Source organism: Pinus tabuliformis, chromosome 1_1, assembly GCF_031772625.1.
Source record: "Pinus tabuliformis cultivar Carrire ecotype Pingquan chromosome 1_1, CPIR1, whole genome shotgun sequence".
NCBI classification, from domain to species: domain Eukaryota; kingdom Viridiplantae; phylum Streptophyta; class Pinopsida; order Pinales; family Pinaceae; genus Pinus; species Pinus tabuliformis.
The window spans coordinates 656,415,515-656,438,264 of NC_142297.1; positions in this window are offsets into that span (position 1 = coordinate 656,415,515).

The window sequence follows — 22,750 nt, forward strand, 5'->3', positions numbered from 1 at the left end:
GTTGTGGGGGGCGCATGGGTTGTTATTATTATTTTTTTGACATGAAATTCATAAAAAAACTATTATTTGACCATTTTTAGTTAATATTTTTGTATAAAAATTGTGATTTTGACATGTTAATTCTAGCAAAAAATTATCAAAACGTTTAGTTTTTTTGTTATATTTATGTTAAAAATGGTTATTTTTTATGTCCATTGTTAAAAAATGTTGTTTTTTAGAAACAATTATTTCATGTGGATTGAAAAATTAATTAAGGATGTCTAAATATGTAGATTATCTAAAATTCAAACTATCGACTTTCTAATTTCAAAACGCAAAACAATAAAAACCCCACTAAAAAAAAAAAAATTAAGATAGAGAACAAGAAAATATGAATACAATGACGACTTCAAAAACTATCAAATTTAGAAAATAATTTCTTACATTTCACACACTAGAAAATTTAAAGTCAAAAAATAGGTCTTTTAAAAAAAGGGTGTGATGCAGAATACTCACTTTTTAAAATCAGGATGAAAATCACTACCATTCACTACCATTCTAAAACTTAATGCACATGAAAAAAATTAAAGTTCCAAAAACCATGTTCTAAAAAAAACATGTGTATTCTGCATCACCACTTTTGAAAATCGGGTCATTTTTTTGCCACCTCTACAAAACGGGTAACAGTATCAGTTCCCGTTTCAAAGTTTACATTGTTTTTCATCATTTGCTCATTTGTTGCCTTTAATTGTGCCAATGCCTCTGATAATTCCTTCTGTTTCTGGATCGCGGTTTGGTCGATCCTTTGCTTTTTTGCCTGCAATTGTTGAGTTAGTTGACTGTTCACTTGCTGTTGTGTCAACAATTGCTGCTCTACCTTCTGCTTTGTCTCAGCTAACTCTGCCTGTAATGAGAAAATCTCTTGATCCTTGGTTTTCAGTAGAAGACTTACCTCTGATGCCTTATCAATTGTCACTGTCGAATAGATTCCCGCATACTGCGACAATTTTGTTAGGTCATCGGAGGGGTCAAATTCCTCCTTCCAAACCACATTGCCCGTAATAGTTTTCTCTGGGAAAAGGGAAGGTTGATCAGTCCTTCTTCTTTTCTTTTATCGTTTCACCACTACTTTATGCCTCGGGCTGTAGAAAACATCCAGGGGAGGAATATCTTCTACCTGGAGAATGATTTGGTCAGAGGGGTCCTTTGGTATTATCTCAACGTCTTTAGAAATGGGTGGGCCGCTGGTTCCACTAAGAACCTGTGATGAAGTGATTTCCGGTGTGTCCATTGTCTTGGAAGTGTCTGTATCTTTTGAACATTCCAACCCACTAATGATGGAATCAAATTGCTTCCATTCTTGGAGCAATTTAGGGTCAATACGAGTATCTATATTGACATCAATGGTGGTTTGTTTTTACTTTTCGGCTTGGGACTCCTTCCGCACTTTTTCTTGTTCTCTCTTCTGCTGTTCCTCTTGTTCTTTCTTTTGGCTTTCCTCATGCTCTTTCTTTTGCTTTTCCTCTTTCTCTCTTCTCTGTTTTTCCTCCTGCGCTCTCTTCTTCTTTTCTTCTTTTTCTTTTCTCTGCCTTTCTTCTTGTTCTCTCCTCTGCTTTTCCTCCTATTCCTTCTTATGATCCTTTGTTATAACCGGAGGTTCCTTTGACTGTTGCCGATCAGGCTCGCTTGATGATGTCGCTGGGGTTGTTGCTAGTAAATCTAGAGGCAGAGTTTGCAACCTGTGTTCTCTAAGTTTATTAAATTCAGTCAACCCTTCATCATTATATTTCACTTTAGCGAATGCTTTAACCTGATTTATTGTCTCATCCGAAGAGAACAGGTTGTCAAACATATCTTCTTTATGGTCAAATCTTGTCAATTTGGCCTATTCTAGTGAAGTATAGGCAACTTTGTTTGGATCAAACTGCCTATTTGGGAGAGTCGCCAGAGTTAAGGGTTGAATCTTTGTGGCTTCCTTTTCTGCATGTTTGAGATCATGCAAGGTATATACACCGCATCTCAAAGGAAAAGAGGGCCAGCCTTGCTTCTTATTTTTCTTGAGCGTTTGTGTAACACTCTCAGCAATGATTTGGTAAGAAATTTCCCTCGCCAGTAGTTTATCCGGTTTGTATAAAGGGAGGACATGAGGTCTGGCTTGGCTACCGAAAACTCTTATGTAGGTAAATCTCTCCTCTCCAAACCATCTACCTATTGGGGTTAAATCAATTCCGGATTGATAGGAAATCTTGGGAGCAGGTTTATCGAAAATGGAATAATAAATAGGCAACATAAAGCCATTACAGACTTGGTATAGATGATGTTTATAAGAAGATTTCCACAATTTCTGATGATATATATGAATAGGCGTGGGGTCTTGTGCAGTCCACCTCCAGCCGAGTACGGGGAATTCAGAGTTAAAACACAGGGTATCTAGAATATAGGCACTGTAGTAGAATGGGGGAATTACCCTTTCAGAAATACGGATCTTGCTTCTAAACTCAAGCACAGCTGTTGCTAATTTGTCTAAGAGGATAATGGCCCAATCCATAATTACACTGTTGCATGCTGCTTCCATTAGGGGAACCATTTCTATGGTAAAATTAGCAGAGTCATGCAATCCCCACAATCTACACATCATTATTCCAGCATAGCAATAAGGAGAGGCCAGGGAATCAACTGAGTACTTACCAGACGACTCATGTTTGTGCTTGGCCGGATTTTGTCTCCAATCCCGGATGGGTTCGGATTCAACTTCATTTTCGTCTGCGAATTTCTCCAGGAACGCCTTATTATATATCTTCTTTGGCTCGGGAAAATGATACATTTGCCTTAGATCATCCGCCCTGAATGACCCGAAAATTCTCCTGTCTCTGGTGCTGAAGGTTCTATCCAGGATTGGGATTTCTTCAATCGCCCACTGCACTACATCTGTGTATGGGAGAATTTTCTCCCTGGCTGCTATCCTATCAAGGAAAGAGTCAGCTAAGTCCTTGAGAGTACCCTCAGATTTCCGAGTTAAATCCACAGTAGCTTCTACTGTTGTCACTGCTGGTTCTTCGGCTTCAATCAGGTTGTAGGTACCTTGCCAAGTAACTCTGACGAGACCCGTACATGTAGTATCAGATATCAATCCCTTCTTTTTTTCCACGACAGCTTGTCCTGTAGCTGGTGTAGCGGAAGCGCCTGTGGTCTTCTTGGATTTCTTCCCCATTTTTCTTGAGCTTTCTCCTTTGGATGAATTCTGCACAGAGGCGGAAATAAACATAACATAGAGATATGCCAATGAAAATCCAATATGGGAAAGATATATTGATCAAAGCGTGATGAGAGATTAACTCTAAAAATGGCCGCGGATACAATCCATGGGAAGATATTACAATTACATTAAATGGTCGTTTAAAACCTGCCACCCCTTAAATGCTCATTATACCATTATTCAGCCGAATTACCCGTTTAAGCGTGCTATGGATGTTTTGGCGGTTGGGTGCAGGTGCATCATTGCTTAGCAGATTAAGCTTTAAATATGATTTGATCATAATATCCCTCCATTTAACGGCTTTTTTGAAATCCGTGCTATATCATAATCGGGTTTCGGGAACACTTAAATCCTTATGATGACAATTTTGAAACCTCGATCGCCGATAGCGATATCGCATCGCATCGGGAGAATTGGTATTATATAAACATATGGATAGCATACCACCGATCGCCGATAGCGAAATCGCATCGCATCGGGGTGAATGGGCATAACAATGTGCATAGATAATGTATCGCCGATTGCCGATTGTGATATCACATCGCATCGGGGGTATGGCCTGGGCGCCTTATTATTTTGCATAGGATATTTCCGATTGTCGATTGCAATATCCCATCGCATCGGGGTGAAAGGCTTGGGGTGCTTTAAGACTGCGTATAGAGTATCGCCGATAGCCGATAGCGATATCACATCGGCGGGAACCCATATGTCACTTATTTTTGTTTTCTATGTCATTGCGATATGCGATCTTGTGATCGCTTTATCGCAATGATAAAAGATTGTTTTATTTGATAAAAAATGGGTTTTTCAAAAGGTTTTATATAATGTCTTCATTTGGTTTGCGGACGTTTTTCAAATAATGCAATATTGATACCAATTAGCTTCTAAAGGGACCCATTTCATATGATAATTTTGTAAATATAAATGATATGAAATGGGGGGTTGTTGTAGGGCACAACAATTGGCGATTCGCTCGAAGAACCAGTTATCTCTGAAAAGCATAGAAATACTTAAAATTTTGCAAAATAGAGTTCTAATCAAAGGGGAAAATTCTAATATAACTAGGTATATATGCATTCCAAGTAAAATTAATCTATTTTTGCTAATTTCCTCTCTTTTTTTAAGAAAATAGATACATTCTAAGTTTTAAATAGGCCTCTATTGGTTTATAATGATAAAACAGAAAACTTTTCCAAATCAGCTTTTATAGTGAACTCTTCTGTCATAGGTAGAGCCTCTGCTGCCAGCAAACGTTTATAGTTTCGACAGGGATACCTTTTAACCATGCTATTGTCCATCGTTCCATCCAATTAAGAGTGTGATTAATAGAATGAATTCAAAACATGTTTTCATATTTTGTATTTCATTTTCTTTTTTATGTTATTGATAAGATAAAAAGCCATTGTCCTGGTTTGGTGGCCAGCTATTGACAATGCCATTCACTGGTAGTAATCTAACCGAACAAGCTGGCTCGTGATGAGACCCCTTGTCTTATAATTTTAAGCCATTACCCTATTTTGGTATGCAGTATTGGTAATGTCGGTTAAACTATTTCCCTATGAACATGGTAAGCAGGCTTGTAATAAGACCTCTTATCTTTAATATCAGATATTTTAGAATTACACTCTGAGTAATCATAAACTTTAGTGAATGGGATGAACAATCTTCTCCTTAAGAGTAAATGGATGACAGGGTAAGAGTTGAAGATGCTGAAATTGGATTAGCTTCTATCTTGATATTGATAACTTTTTGAGACCAATTTGAAAATAGAAAATGATTTACAATACTTTTAAACTTTGAGAGGAGTTCACAAAACTTGAAATGTGGTTTCAGAATACAATGATACCTAATTTCCTAGAAATTATCCCTTTTGGTTAAGAGTTCTATTATTTTAAAAGCCAATATCACACTACTTCTGTAGATCAAATTTTCAAACACAACAAAGGTCAATAGTAGATACCTTACAACATTATTTTCTACAAATCCTACAAACTACAAAACTCTATCAAACTGAAAGGAGAAGGGGTTACCTCCTCAATTAAAGAAATTCTTCAAGATAAGGCCATTAACAGGGAGAGAATCTCTCAACCCTGATAAGTCTTGCAATATAAAGGTCGAATGGCCTATCTTTTCACAGATCTGAAATGGTCCAAGCCACATCTTCTGGAACTTGGTGTGTTTTCCCTTGTCCTCATGGGCTTTGTCCCATTTTATAACTAAATCACCGACTTGAAATTGTTTTGAACCGGATGAGACTGAATCAAAAGCTGACTTGATGATTTGCTGATGTTTGGCATGAATAACCTTGGCTTTTTCTCTTTCCTCTTCTAATTTTAGAATTTGATCATGTCTAAGCTGAATAGAAGAAGGAGTTTCCTCAATGAACCATACTAGGGATAAAGAAGGAAGAACAGGATTTGTGGGTTGTACTGCTTCTTTTCCATACACGAGATTGAATGGGGAAGATCCTATAGAAGCTTTTTGTGTTATCCTATCTGCCCATAATGCAAACATTAAGGATTTGTGCCAGTTTTTATGATTTTTTTCTATAGTTCGCTTAATGATTTTGATCAGATTCTTATTAGTAGACTCTGCTAAACCATTACCCTGGGGATAGTAATTAGCAGAATACTTTAATTTAAATCCTCTTTTAATAGCGAAATCAAACATAGCATTGCCTGAGAAATAAGATGCATTATAAAAAACAAGAGCATTTGGGACACCAAACCTGGTAATGGTGAATTGATCTATGAACTCAATGATTGCTTCAGAATTTGTTGTCTTCAAAGGAATGGCCTCCACCCACTTAGTGAAATAATCGGTAGCAGTAAGGATATACTTATGCTGTTTGGAAGATGGTGGAGTAATTTCCCCTATGATGTCCAATCCCCATTTCTCAAATGGTTGTTCAATGTTGACTGGTTGCAGAGGGAAAGCTGATTTACGTTGTCTTCCACTAGAATTTTGACAATTGAGGCATTTCCTTACATATTCGTGGGCATCTCTAAACAGAGTAGGCCAATAGTATCCAGCATGAATAATTTTGTGAGCTGTTGTGTCAGCTCCAAAATGTCCTCCTGTTGGTCCATCATGTAACTCCTGCAAAACCTTTTGTGCTTTAGGTTTCTCAAGGCATCTTAGTAAGATTGAATCATAATTCTGCCTAAAAAGCACATCATCAATAATTGTAAAATTCTTTGCTTTTAACCTAATAGCCCTTTTGTTTTTGTAAGACAGGTTTGGAGGTGCATAACCATTCTTTAAATAAAAGATTAAATCTGCATATTGAGATTCAGAATCAGTGACACTTATCTGGTTGATTTCTTCAGTTTGATCTGTATCACTTGATTCTGGAATATTGGATGCTCCTGCCAATATCCTGCAAAAACCTTGGCCCCTAACAATCTTTGTTGGCCTAATTTCTAAGTCATACTCTTGAAGCGCTGTGACCCAATTTGCCCTTTTTTCACCCATTTCTTTTTGGATTAATAGTTGCCTAACTGCAGGGAAAGGAACTATAACTTTTGTGTGGGTTTTCAAAAGGAAGGGTCTATAATGCTTGACTACTTTAAATACAACAAAGGCTTGTTTTTCTACATCGGAGTAATTCAATTCAGCACCCTGAAGATTTGAGCTAAAAAATGAAATGGGTGCTTCCAGATTGTGATCATTTAGTTGCGTAAGTACTGCAACATAAGAGAAATTGGATGCGATGGTATACAATGTAAAATGATTAGAAAAATTTGGAGTATTTAAGGCTGGGGCATTGATTATTGATTGCTTGATTAGATCAAAAGCTTCTTTTTCTACTGATCCCCACTTAAAGACTGAATTTTTCTTAATCATTGTTTGAAGTGGCAAAATAATTTGAGAAAAATCTGGAACAAATCTTTTAACAAAATTGATCTGGCCTAAAAATGACTGCATCGATTTTTTATTGTGTGGGAAAGGGATTTCAGAGATTTCTTTGATCCGATCAGGATCAATATAAATGCCATCTTTGGACACAATAAAACCCAAGAGCTTCCCTTGATCAAGAGCAAAGAAAGACTTTTTAGGGTTAAGGGAAATACCATATCTTTTGCAACGTTGAAAAATTTGATTTAGATCATGCAAATGATTATACCTCTCCTTAGAGAATACAGTAATATCGTCTAGATAGACGACTACTGTTCTATTAATCAACCCTCTAAAAGCTATATCCATAGCTCTTTGGAATGTCGCTCCTGCATTTATAAGTCCGAAAGGCATTTTCTGATATGCATATGTTCCCCATTTTGTTCTGAATGTAGTTTTAAGCTGGTCATCAGGATGAACCAGGACTTGGTTGTATCCTGAGAAACCATCTAGAAAGGACATCAATTCAGAGCCTGCTACTGATTGAAGTATTTGCTCCATAGTAGGTAATGGGAAATTGTCTTTCAAGCTCGCTTTGTTCAAATTTCTGAAATCAATACATATCCGAATGTCGCCATTTTTCTTTCTAACTGGCACCATATTAGAGACCCAGTTTGAGTGTCGGACAGGAAAAATAATCTTGGCTTTCAAGAGTTTGTTAAGTTCCGATTTTATCTGGCTCTCTAAGTTTGGATGTATTTTTCTTAACTTCTGCTGAATCGGTTTCTGATCGGGAAGTACCAGAATGGTATGCTGGATAATAGATGTATTATATGTCTTCAAATCATCATATTTCCAAGCAAAAACCTGTTTATTTTTTCTTAACAGTTTAATGAATGCCTCTTTCTCTTCAAAGGAAAGTCCTAATCCTAAATTAATATTTTGAGGAGCTTGCTCAGTACCTAGATTTATCAATTCAAACCTTAGGGTAGAGCTTTGGAGCTTTGAATTAGTCACAGGTTTAAACCTGTCTTTAATATCATAAAGATCCTCCAGCTTTACCACAGGCTTAGGAATTGCATTTTCCTGAGGTGTTTCTCTCATTTGGGAGTCATGCTCATCTTCCTCAATGATTTGATTATCATAGGACTTTTCAGAAGTTAAGAATTGTAAAATATCCTCATCATGGTTGAATACTCTCCAATTAGTGACATTGTCAGGAACTGAAGGCCTAAAAAGCAATTCTACGGAAAATCTATCTGGGTTATAGTCTTCAGAAGGTAGGAGCTTGGAAGCTACATTAGCTAGGAGATCGGCTGCCGAGTTTTGAGACCTGGGAATGGAGGAAATGTTGAATGCGGAAAAGTGCGAGGTAAGTTCTTGTACTAGCGATTGATAATGCTTGAGGTGATTTGAAAGACAATGAATTGCATTCCTCACCTATTTAACAATAATTTCAGAATCGCCAAATACTTTTAGATATTTCACTTTAAGGCTGATTGCTTTATATAATCCCTGGACTAAGGCTTCATATTCAGCTGTATTGTTAGTGCATTCAAATTCTAGCCTACAGGTCAGCATTGTCTTTTCTCCTTGTGGGCTAACCAAAATACATCCTGCTCCTGAGCCCTCGCTAGACTTGGACCCATCGAAATATAATGACCAAAATAAAGAAGTATTAACAATTGTATTTACAGTTTTCTCAGTATCGTTGAAACATCTAGACCTATCTGTTTGTGAAAAATTCTCAATCTGAGATGTAAAATGATTGAATGAGAAAGGGGATGGTTGGGCAACAAAGTTGCCAAAGAATGACTCTGATGAATAATTCCCCAAAATGTTGTTGTTGAACGCTACGGGTTGGTTTTCTTGCTCAAATTCAGTAAATGTATGGGTCATATGTTTCTCTCAGTCGATCCTTATTTGATTTGGCTTTCCCTTATAGGGAAGCCACATATGTGACCAATCAGTGGAAATATACCCAAGCAATTTTTCGGACCAATCCCTACTCAAAATTAAACCGTAAAATTCAGGTATATCGGCTATTAGGATGTCAATCCTTTGTACTACTTTGGGATCTGCAGACAACCTGATAGTTACGAAATTAATATCTCCCACAACCTGTACTTTGGTCCTGTCCAAATGTACAATATGAATAGCAGACTTCTGGGGTTCAATGTTCAGTTTAGAACAAACTGAAGCTGGCATTATGTTAGACGATTCCCCTGAGTCAATTAAACAGTTGTGCAGGTTTCTGTTATAGATCTCATAGGTTATAAGGAAGGGTGGCGTATGAGAAATTGATCTGTCACCAATCAGAACTGAATCGGTAGCTTCAACCATACCTGGAGGAGGTTGGCCTGAATCATTAGCAGCTTTTGCACTGGGAAGAGGTGTAGAAGGAACACCATTCAATTCTTTAAGAAGTAATTTCTGCTGATGCTTTAATTTACTAAGTTCAAACATAGTAATGTTTGCTTTAGTTTTCTTCATGTCATCAACAATGTTATACTCCATTGAATCAGATAAAACTAATGTTTTAGGTGTTGAAGGAGTTTTAGAAGTTGAAGGCTAGTTTTGGGGAACTGCTACAGATGATTTCTTTGCAGGTGTTTTTTCTTTGGTTGTAGCGGCACCAGCACTCCTTTTCTTTGATGTTACCTGAACAGGTTCGAAAGTAATTTTTCTTCTAGTAGTGACCGGGAATGCTTCTTCTTCGTTATCGATATCGGAGTTGGGAAGTATAAAATCCCACATTCCATGACATTCCACTACTTCTTCTTCATCATCAGTTGGTGAGATTGTTTCCTCTTCCTCTTCTTCTTCTTGCTCTGAATCTGCATTAGATATTACATTTGGTGGCTTTGATTCATTTCTCTTGTAAGTCCTAAAGGGTCTCTTGGTTGAGGTTTTGGCTACCTGTTTCTTTATCTCAACCATTTCATTTGATAAAGTTTTTAGGACTTTTTGCAAACCTTCCATGTCATATGGGTCTTTTAGGGTCTTCTTTCTTGAGTCATCTTTAAAAGAGACTTTTTTGGCTTTTCTGTCTTCCAGAGAAGCTTTCTTCTCTAGAGCATTGATGCGTTTTTCCACAGCAAGTGCTTCTCTCATGTTTTCAGCTAAGGTAGGTTTCCCAGCCCTGTCTACAAAAATGGCTATATTGGCAGGTAGGGCGGTGATATACCATTCACTTCGAATTTGTTCACTTGGTTTGGAGGCTGTAGGGATTTTATTCAGGAGTTTATTGAAGCGAGCATTAAATTCCTTAATTGGTTCCCTATGCTCTATTCTCAGATTGGAGAGATCATTTATTAGGGTAGCCAAAGACCTATCATCTCCATATTTGGTAAGAAACTACTCTTGGCAAGTGTTCCAACTGGTAATGGAACTAGAGGGTAAAGAGAAATACCAGGATCCTGCTGATCCTTGCAAGGTGTAAGGGAAAAGTCTAACAACAACATCTTGTTCAGTTACTCCTTTCAAGTTGACTGCTAACATGAAATTATTAATGTGTTCCTCAGCCTGGGTCCCATCATCTGGATTAAACTTGGGTAGCCATTTTTCAGGAGCATCTGGTAATGGATGCAATGGTCCAAGCATATTGACTGCACCAGGTCTGGTTCATGGATCTGCCATTATAATAGCAGTAGTGGTTGATACTACCGCTGGAACTCCAGATGTCTGGGAAGGAAATAATGTTGAGGAATGAGCAGGTTGGGATGCTGAAGCTTCTAATCCCTGGTGAACAACAATATGTAATGGGGGAGTGGATGGTTGACTTTGCAGATGAGAAGTTGAAATGGAGGATGTGGATGAAAGATCTTCACTGTCAGATCCTTCAGTATTTTTCTTCGCCTTTTTCCTTTTGGGTAAAGGGAACTCAGTGGGTTCAATACCGAGCTTTTCACTCTGAAGTCTGGTGAGAGGGTGAGGTAAATTGAACTGCGAAGTCACACTTCTTTGTGATACCTCAGATTTCTGTGGTGAAATCGAGAAGCTCAAAAGTTTGTGGATAAGAGACTAGACTTCAGGTGATTCAAGACTTAATTTTTCTGGAGTATGATGGGTTTGAGCAGTGGTAGTTGATTCCTCTTCTTCTTGTTTGGATACTGGAGAACCAGCATGCGAATGAAAAGTTTGAGGGATTCGGAGGGAGAGTTACTCTTAGAATGGCTTGCAGATTTGGGTTTGTTTGCCATTCACAGTCAGCCCTCCTTCTAGCGCCAAAAATGTTGATGCCTCAAAAATCGCTGCAACAACATTGGGGATAACCACCCGGTCTGGACCTTAGTACAACTCCTTTTCCGTTTGGAATAGTGGCTCTCACTGGGGATAATGGGACCAATTTCCCAAAAGTGGATAAATGGGATGAATGGATGATTTATAAACTAAACTAGCGGTGAGCGAATAACTAAAACTATTAACAAGATTATATAAACTATGATCTATCCCGGGAACTTATTGAGCTTTAAAGTGCAGCGCTTGATGATCCGTGTCTATAAACAGGCATATAGATGACTCCATTTAACAGACATGGACATTATTTCATTCATGATTACTATGCTTAAATAGTTAAGCAAAGCGATTAAAGCGATATTACCACACTTATCATTTATATCATTGACATATACATGATTAAAAAGAAAGGCACATCATAAAACATCCAATAGTGGAATGAATAGAGATCTGCTGTTACAGCGCATGCATATAATCAATAATAGCAAGAATAATCACATAACAATTCATATGAAAGGAATGAATTCAGACATAGATAGAAATACCATATGAGCTGCTTGACACTCCCAATATCAATTGCTACTTGTAATTATTCCTTCAACGCAGAAACATTCTCAACAAAGACAATAGTGCACAATTGCATAAAAACTTCCTTGTTGAATTAAGAACAACTGGTCCAGTTTCATAAAAGAATATTGATTGAAGCACAATAGTGCAAACTTCAGTCTTAAAGTCTGGTACAAAACTTTACGACCCTTTCCAAAACAATGAAAGGGTCTATAAATACTTAGCTAATATACCTATCTATGAAACAGAAATCCTATTTAATTGGTATCAATCAATCTTGATATGATTTTCTTGAGCGATCTGGCAGTCGGCGGCATGATTCATCAGGTAGGTTGCTTGCCTTTATATCTGAGCTGACTTATCGCAAGCATTGGCTCTACTTCAGGAGGTTTGTTGAGGCGTGAACTGAGCCGGACGGCATAGGTGGCATCCTGAATATCGGGAATCATATACCCGATCGCATCTGTTAGGCACTTAAGGGCGGCTCTTTGTGTATGCGGCTTTACCAGGAAGAACCAATATGTGTCCCAGGTTAAACTGTTAATCCCAGCGATTAATCTCCCCTTTTCCTCTAAATCAGGATAACATGATTGCTCCAATGTGTTCGTTGTTTTCAACTTTCCTGGTGTGCATTGGGAGATCATGTTTGATAAATAGAGAGTGTTATTAACCAGTTCAACTAGATTGCTGGAAGTTGATTTACATCTTGAAGCTGCCCTCTCTGCTCTCATTAACTGGGACTGCCATTCCGTAAAGAGTATATCTTTATGTGTTTCTAGGATCCTGGGCAAATTCGCAACTTGTCCTTGATCAGAATCTTGCCAGTCAAGAAATGCATCTATGGTTTCTTCGGCTTGATCCAATTCAGTTCTGGCCTTCTCTACCTGCTTATTTATGGATGCCGTTAATTCACACAGTGGCTCTGCCTGGGCGATTTGTTGACACCAAAGCTTAATTTGGGATATTAATGCAGTGTTTACTTGTAATGCTTCTGCTCTAAATTCAGCCACTTGTGGAACGCCCTTTATTTTTTCGAGCTGTGATGACAATTGAGCAATTTGCTCATCTTTTGTTTTCATCATTTGCTCATTTTCCGCCTTTAATTGTGCCAATGCCTCTGATAATTCCTTCTGTTTCTGGATCGCGCTTTGGTCGATCCTTTGCTTTTCTGCCTGCAATTGTTGAGTTAGCTGACTGTTCACTCGCTGTTGTGTCAACAATTGCTGCTCTGCCTTCTGCTTTGTCTCAGCTAACTCTGCCTGTAATGAGAAAATCTCTTGATCCTTGGTTTTCAGTAGAAGACTCACCTCCGATGCCTTATCAATTGTCGCTGCCGAATAGGCTCCCGCATACTGCGACAGTTTTGTTAGGTCATCGGAGGGGTCAAATTCCTCCTTCCAAACCACATTGCCCGTAACAGTTTGCTCTGGGAAAAGGGAAGGTTGATCAGTCCTTCTTCTTTTCCTTTGTCGTTTCACCACTGCTTTATGCCTCGGGCTGTAGAAAACATCCAGGGGAGGAATATCTTCTACCTGGAGAATGATTTGGTCGGAGGGGTCCTTTGGTATTATCTCAACATCTTTAGAAATGGGTGGGCCGCTGGTTCCACTCAGAACCTGTGATGAAGTGATTTCCGGTGTGTCCGTTGTCTTGGAAGTGTCTGTATCTTTTGAACATTCCAACCCACTAATGATGGAATCAAATTGCTTCCATTCCTGGAGCAATTTAGGGTCAATACGAGTATCTATATTGACATCAATGGTGGTTTGTTTTTGCTTTTCGGCTTGGGACTCCTTCCGCACTTTTTCTTGTTCTCTCTTCTGTTGTTCCTCTTGTTCTTTCTTTTTCCTTTCCTCATGCTCTTTCTTTTGCTTTTCCTCTTTCTCTCTTCTCTGTTTTTCCTCCTGCGCTCTCTTCTGCTTTTCTTCTTTTTCTTTTCTCTGCCTTTCTTCTTGTTTTCTCCTCTGCTTTTCCTCCTGTTCCTTCTTATGATCCTTTGTTATAACCGGAGGTTCCTTTGACTGTTGCCGATCAGGCTTGCTTGATGATGTCGCTGGGGTTGTTGCTAGTAAATCTAGAGGCAGAGTTTGCAACCTCTATTCTCTAAGTTTATTAAATTCACTCAACCCTTCATCATTATATTTCACTTTAGCGAATGCTTTAACTTGATTTATTGTCTCAGCTGAAGAGAACAGGTCGTCAAACATATCTTCTTTATGGTCAAATCTTGTCAATTTGGCCTGTTCTAGTGCAGTATAGGCAACTTTGTTTGGATCAAACTGCCTATTTGGGAGAGTCGCCAGAGTTAAGGATTGAATCTTTGTGGCTTCCTTTTCTGCATGTTTGAGATCATCCAAGGTATATACACCGCATCTCAAAGGAAAAGAGGGCTAGCCTTGCTTCTTATTTTTCTTGAGCGTTTGTGTAACACTCTCAGCAATGATTTGGTAAGAAATTTCCCTCGCCAGTAGTTTATCCGGTATGTATAAAAGGAGGACATGAGGTCTGGCTTGGCTACCGAAAACTATTATGTAGGTAAATCTCTCCTCTCCAAACCATCTACCTATTGCGGTTAAATCAATTCCGGCTTGATAGGAAATCTTGGGATCAGGTTTATCGAAAATGGAATAATAAATAGGCAACATAAAGCCATTACAGACTTGGTATAGATGATGTTTATAAGAAGATTTCCACAATTTCTGATGATATATATGAATAGGCGTGGGGTCTTGTGCAGTCCACCTCCAGCCAAGTACGGGGAATTCAGAGTTAAAACATAGGGTATCTAGAATATAGGCACTGTAGTAGAATGGGGGAATTACCCTTTCAGAAATACGGGTCTTGCTTCTAAACTCAAGCACAAATGTTGCTAATTTGTCTGAGAGGATAGTGGCCCAATCCATAATTACACTGTTTCATGCTGCTTCCATTAGGGGAACCATTTCTATGGTAAAATTAGCAGAGTCATGCAATCCCCACAATCTACACATCATTATTCCAGCATAGCAATAAGGAGAGGCTAGGGAATCAACTGAGTACTTACCAGACGACTCATGTTTGTGCTTGGCCGGATTTTGTCTCCAATCCCGGATGGGTTCGGATTCAACTTCATTTTCGTTTGCGAATTTCTCCAGGAACGCCTTATTATATATCTTCTCTGGCTCAGGCAAATGATACATTTGCCTTAGATCATCCGCCCTGAATGACCCGAAAATTCTCCTGTCTCTGGTGCTGAAGGTTCTATCCAGGATTGGGATTTCTTCAATCGCCCACTGCACTACATCTGTGTATGGGAGAATTTTCTCCCTGGCTGCTATCCTGTAATGGAAAGAGTCGGCTAAGTCCTTGAGAGTACCCTCAGATTTCCGAGTTAAATCCACAGTAGCTTCTACTGTTGTCACTGCTGGTTCTTCGGCTTCAATCAGGTTGTAGGTACCTTGCCAAGTAACTCTGACGAGACCCGTACATGTAGTATCAGATATCAATCCCTTCTTTTTGTCCACGACAGCTTGTCCTATAACTGGTGTAGCGGAAGCGCCTGTGGTCTTCTTGGATTTCTTCCCCATTTTGCTTGAGCTTTCTCCTTTGGATGAATTCTGCACAGAGGCGAAAATAAACGTAACACAGAGATATGCCAATGAAAATCCAATATGGGAAAGATATATTGATCAAAGCGTGCTGAGAGATTAACTCTAAAAATGGCCGCGGATACAATCCATGGGAAGATCTTACAATTACATTAAATTGCCGTTTAAAACCTACCACCCCTTAAATGCTCATTATACCATTATTCGGCCGAATGACCCGTTTAAGCATGCTATGGATGTTTTGGCGGTTGGGCGCAGGTGCATCATTGCTTAGCAGATTAAGCTTTAAATATGATATGATCATAATATCCCTCCATTTAACAGCTTTTTTGAAATCTGCGCTATATCATAATCGGGCGTCAGGAACACTTAAATCCTTATGTTGACAATTTTTAAACCCCGATCGCCGATAGCGATATCGCATCGCATCAGGAGAATTGGTATTATATAAACATATGGATAGCATACCACCGATCGCCAATAGCGAAATCGCATCGCATCGGGGTGAATGGGCATAACAATGTGCATAGATAGTGTATCGCCGATTGCCGATTGCGATATCGCATCGCATCGGGGGTATGGCCTGCGCGCCTTATTATTGTGCATAGGATATTTCCGATTGCCGATTGCGATATCCCATCGCATCGGGGTGAAAGGCTTGGGGTGCTTTAAGACTGCGTATAGAGTATCGCCGATAGCCGATAGCGATATCGCATCGGCGGGAACCCATATGTCACTTATTTGTGTTTTCTATGTGATTGCGATATGCGATCTTGCGATCGCTTTATCACAATGATAAAAGATTGTTTTATTTGATCAAAAATGGGTTTTTCAAAAGGTTTTATATAATGTCTTCATTTGGTTTGCGGACCTTTTTCAAATAATGTAATATTGATACCAATTAACCTCTAAAGGGACCCATTTCATATGATAATTTTGTAAATATAAATGATATGAAATGGGGGGTTGTTGTAGGGCACAACAGGATGGCATGTTCATCAATCCTCTGCTTTTCATGTTTTAACTACTCATTTAATTGTTCATTAAGTTGCCTCTATTCCATCAACTGTTTTTCAAGCTACTCTATTTTTTGTTGTTGTCCCGCCGATCGTGCCTCTAGATGAATGATTGCCTGGTCTTTTTCCTTCAACAAATGACTAACCTCTGAAGCCTTATCTATTGTCACTGCTATATACACTCTGACATATTGAGACAATTTTGTTAAATCTTCGGAGGGATTTACCTCTTCTCTCCATACCACGTTCATCATTTCAATTTGAGGAGTCAAAAGAGGGCTGTGATCAATTTTCCCCTTCTTCCTCTGTCTTTTGACTACAGCCCTATGCTTATGACCGTAGAAGACATCCAGTGGTGGTATATCTTCTATTTGCAGTACAGTCTCCTCAGTGGGGTTTTCAGGGATAATCTCTATGTCTTTCTAAAGCTTGGGTGGGCCGCTTGTTCCTACAATCGGAACTGTGCTGACTGTTGATTTCTCCGTTGTAGACACTTCTGGTGTAGTGAACCCTTGGGTTTTCTTGGGATTATTGATGATTGAATCAAATTTTTCCCATTCCTTGATCAACTTGAGATCAATATTAATATCTGTATCAAGGGGGTTCACTAGCTGTTACCTGCTTCTACTCCTTTTCTGTTTTTTTCTCCTTCTCAAGAATCTTTTCAATTTCGGGAGCATTCTTAGTCATTTTCTCCTCAAAGTAGCCTTGAGGTTGTACCATAGAGGTCATATTTAACAAGTCTAGGGGTAGGGTTTCCAATCTCTGTGCCTTGAACCTATAGAATTCTTCTAGTCCTTCTACTCCCAAATTGATCTTGGCCATATGTTTGACCCAAGAAAATATTTCTGCTGAAACGAACAAGTCATCGTAGCTATCCTCCTCATGATCGAATCTGGTGATTTTAGCCTGAGAGGTAACATTGTAGGAAACCTTTCTACGATCGTACTGCCTTTTTGGGATAGTTGCAAGTTTTAACAACTTTATTTTCTCAGCCTCCTTCTCTGCATGTTTAAAATCATGCAGGGTAAAAGCACCACATCGAAGGGGAAATGTCAGCCACATGTGCTTTTTAGAATCCCTAAGGGTCCTTGACATTCCTTCAACTGTTATTTGATGTGCTAATTCCCTGGCCAGTAGTTTATCAGGGATGTATTGAGGAAGAACATGAGGGTTGGAAAGGCTGCCGAAAAATATTATATAGGTGAATCTTTCTTCTCCAAACCAACTCCCAATTGCAGTTAGGTCAACCGATGCTTCCTCAGATAACCTAGGAGCAGGCTTATTGAATATGGCATAATACACGAGAAGAATAAAACCATGACAAATTCTATACAGATGGTTCTTATAATGGGATTTCCATAGCTCCTTATGATAGATGTGAATGGGATTGGGATCCTACAGAGTCCATTTCCATCCAAGAATGGGGTATTCGAAATTAAAACAAATAGTGTCCATGATATAGGCACTCATGTAAAAGGGAGGTATCACTCGAGTAGACACAAACCTATTTTTTCTATATTCAAGTATCTCGGTGGCCATTTTATCAAACAGAATGTTTTCCCAGTCCATGATATAGCCATTAATTGCAACCTCCATTAATGGGACCATATCTATAGAGAATTTAGCATAATCATGGACTCCGAAGAGTCTGCACATCATTGCACCAGCATAACAATAAGGATAAGCCAATGAATCTACAGAGTACACACCCGATGTCTCGTGCTTGTGTTTGGTCAGGAAATGTCTCCATTTCCTGATAGGGTCAAATTCAATGTCGTTCTCCTTAGCAAAAGCCTCCAAAAATGCTTTGTTATACTGCTTCTCCAGCTAAGGTAAATTGTACATTTGTCTAAGATCCTGTACTCTAAACGACCCGAACACTTTTCCATCAACTATAGAGAATGTCCTATCTGTGGTCACAATGCTTTCAGCAATCCACCTAACCACATCATTATATGGAAAAAACCTGGCACGCGTTACTATTCTATGTAGATATGAGCAGGCCAATTCCTTCAAAGTATTCTCTGATTTGCTTGTGGAATTTGTTGTAGCTTCTTCTTCAAGTTCTTAAGGCTCCTCCGCTTCCAGCAAATTGTAGATACTCTCCTAGGATGCTTTTCCTAAGCCGAGGCAGGTAGTATCTAATATCAACCCTTTCTTATTTGGTTCTGGTTATTTGACTACAACAAGGGCCTTGGTTTTCTTCACCTTCTTTCCCATTTTCTTTGGATTCATCAGTTCAGAGTAGCTCTGCACAAACAATGAAAAACGTAACAGAGAAATATACCCGCTCAAAGCTAATATGAAATGAAAACAGGTAAGGTAATTCACGCATGATAAACCAAATGTAATTAAGTATTACCACGGGCGAAATCCCCAAAGGATTCACCCTTAACTGCAAAATTAATGACCACCATAACCGCCAATCGTAGTTAATAAATGTAATAATTACCTGTCGCATCGCACATATGCTTGATGGTCCTTTAAAAAATATCTTTTGATCTTCCCGATCAGCGATCAACGATAAATCACAAATCGCATCGGGAGGTTCATCAAACAGGCTTAAAGTTTTGGGCTGATAGCCCCAATTGCGATAAAGGTAAGGAATATAATAATGCAGAGGAATAATCAGTGGATCATTTGATTTATTGCTTTTTTGTTCATTGATCCTTTTAAGATTTACGCCCACTAATAATACCTTTTTATGGTATTTTCTTTGAAACGCACGCCTTACTTTATGATATCGCAATCGGGGAATTCGAAAGGGATTTTGCTATGTGTCATGTGATATGTGTGATTGTTAATTGAGATTACGTTATCGGATCGAATGTTTAGTATAGACCTTTTGTGATGCATCCTTTTTTAACTTTGCGATATGTGATCTCCGATCGCATAATCTCATTGGAGATTTTCTTATGAGGGATTTTCAAAGAAGGATATATCATATTATATCATATTTTAAAAAAACGTTTCGGATATTAGTTCTATTGGGTCGGACCTTTTGAAAAGGATTTCCATACATGTTATATGATTAATTCAAGGCAAGCGATTTTTATTGAATCATTGAATTTTAACAAGTTTTAAAAAGGGACCCATTTCTATCTAAAGTTTTTTGATAAAAATTTAGAAATGGGGGGCTTGTTGTATAGCACAACAGTGCCTTATATGGTTGTCTTCAGCCTAGTCAACAGGGATCTTGTCTTTTCTGTTGGTCTTAGTTTATGTTTGTTTACCTGTCGGATTTGGCGTTTTGGTTTTAGTTTTGTTGTTTATGAGACGACTGAGGATGTTATGTTGGTTGAATTTTGTTGATATACTTGTCGGGTATGTATTATGTTATGGGTTAATGGAATTGGCGTCGACCATGATGCAAAGATGTGTATGGGAACCTTTGTATTTGGGATTCTATGGGGTTTTTTCAGTCTTGGTTTTTCCAATTGAAGTGTTTTGAGGAGGATCAGATTTCTAAGGGAGCAATCTAGAAAAAATATGTTTCTATGCTTTTTTGAGTAAAATAGAGCTTTAATTTACAAAAAAATGATTAAATTTTAATATTTTAATTTCAATTTATTTTAATAAATGATTATGAGATTTATATTAACGTGATCTGTTTTGAAGGTCAAAACCTTTTACAAAGTGGACTCTATCCTCTCCTTCTGCATTCAAGATAATTCAAAAAAGACTAACTCTCATAGTCCTTCGTTTACATGCCAATGTTCTAAAAAAAATTTCCTTATATGATCTCCGAAAAAACTCCTAAAACTATTGTGAATTAGAAAGCATAGATATAATAACAACAAAAGCTACTTGCCAAGGTTCACCCCAAAGGTGTCTTTAGGTCCATGATTTGCAAGTCTTGGCAGTGAGGAAGATGACTCTTCTCCATATATCACCATTTGTGATTCTGAGTTCAGCTTTGCTATGCCCCAAAACCTTTAGCTTCTTCATTGTTCTCCCTACCTGATTCTAATTAAGATAAAAGGGCTAGGTTGCTCATTTTGGCATTCACCAAGTCAGTTGCCACCTACAACCTTACCATTTTAGCTTCCAATAGATTAAGCTTCTCATTGAGCAAGTAAAAATGTGCTCATGATTCAAACAAAGTCATTTCTTCCTGCCTGAAAAATTGAACTAATAATAAACTCCATCGAAGTCGATAGTTGGGCTAAATAGTAATTAATATTCTCACTCTCAGAGCTATGGTCATTCTCCATTAGAACAATCGTCACATTGTCTTTTGAATCACCCAGACAGAATGAAAACTAGACAGGAAACTCTGCTATAGCAGGGTCATGCCTTATCCTTTTATAACCATACAATGTTGCCATCCCCAAATCAGATTCCTCTTGTTGACTTCAATGTCCCATTGCTTTCCATCTAGACATCAGACATAGAAATCCAAAAACATTATTCTAAACCTGAAAATTGTGCCTGGGTCCATTGATGTCTGTAAGCTTGGCATGCTTCCTAAATATCAAATGCAGAGTTTCTAATTCTTGACCTCGACTCGAATTTATTAACAGTTAGAATCACTCTGGATGACAACATGGATCCATATCTCTACATGTAAGATGGATCGCCAAAACATTAAGTTTGTGAGGGTATATATCATTACATTTGCGTATGCTCTAACAGTGGGACAACATACATCCCATCCTTTATTTCGATTTGTGACTTCAAATTCATGTTTTTCATGGCAAGGGCTTATGAATGGGGTTTCCCTCATCCAAGATCATCTTTCCTAGTTCCAATGTGATACTCGTGTTTGCTAACAGATATGCCACTAAATTAAGGTTTCTTTTAATATGATAAAAGTTTCACATTATCAAATTTAGTAATTAGAAGACTTATCTTTTGTAAAATGGGAATTTGAATTTACTGTGGGTTTTTGTTTATCTTGATCACTTGCTAGATTACAATCATCGGGTCATCAAGGCAGATAGATGATGGATTTCTTTTGAATTTTCCAAGTCTAATCCTTGCCATAATGTCACATATTTAGCTCAGTTGTTGATTAACATTCCTAGACCCCAAGCACATTAGATCTTGTTTTCTTCATCAAGGCGAAAAATAACCCTTCTCACTTCAACCTCCCTGAAATTTTAATTTAATTATTAATGAATAAAGTTATAGTTTTTTTTTAAGAATTTATATTTATTCAATCTTTAATGATAAAAAAAGTTAGAAAATAATAACAAATAATTTATACATTTAAAATAAATATTATATAAGTCCATGGGGTATAGAATAGATGGTGATGTGGTGTATGGTTAAGTCACTTCGTGATGTGAAGGTCACTGGTTTGAAACTCCATGCGTAAAAATCCAGCCATATTAAGGGTTGGTGTGACCCAGGCTGGGTGGGACCCCTGGGTGATTTTGACAGTGAGTCATGGTTTCTCAAGCCACGGATCAAGCCTAATGTAGTGAGTCATGGTTTTTCAAGCCACGGATCAAGCCTAATGTATTCTCTAGAGAACACAAACAACTTGTATATATAAATTAATAATTAGATAGAAAAATTGTATATTTTGTAATTTTAAATAGAAATTTTTAGCAAGCTTTCTTTCTCCCTCATAGTAATATCATTATATTCCATATGAATTATATACATGTTTTGGTCCTTTATGGACTCTCAAACAACAATAAGGCTCGAACCCTTTGTTACGATATACTCATTACAAACTCAACATGTCACATGCAAGAATTAAATCCGTATAGCAAAAATAATAACATTTTTCCTAACCACCTAAATTACATTAAATTAACAAATCTTTAATAAATTATATATACATTAATTATAATAAAGAATTCAAAAGTAATTGTATAATAAATACACATTTAAAAATAATAATAATAACAAAATATTTCTTAATTTCAAATATTCTTTTGAACGGTTATGTATATACTTTAATGGTAATAAAAGTTCATGACCAGGGGCCACCCTTTTTTATGAAAGAATTTAACACCTTTTTTTCTGAAAGAATTTCAAAGTGTTAAAAATGACAATACAAAATTTTAGATATAATCATAAAATCAAACATTTTTTCTGAATACCCATAAAAAAGAGTTTAATCTTTTATTCATATAGCATATGAGCACTACATACCATATTCATATTTTGAGCATAACTCAATCCTATTTAATCATGGTAGTGTTTATTTTAAATCTTATTGAAAGAACCCCTAAATTGTAATAGATCATGAGGTATTTGTTGAATGGTGATAATTCTATAAAAATATTATAAAAACAATAAAAGGCTCTACT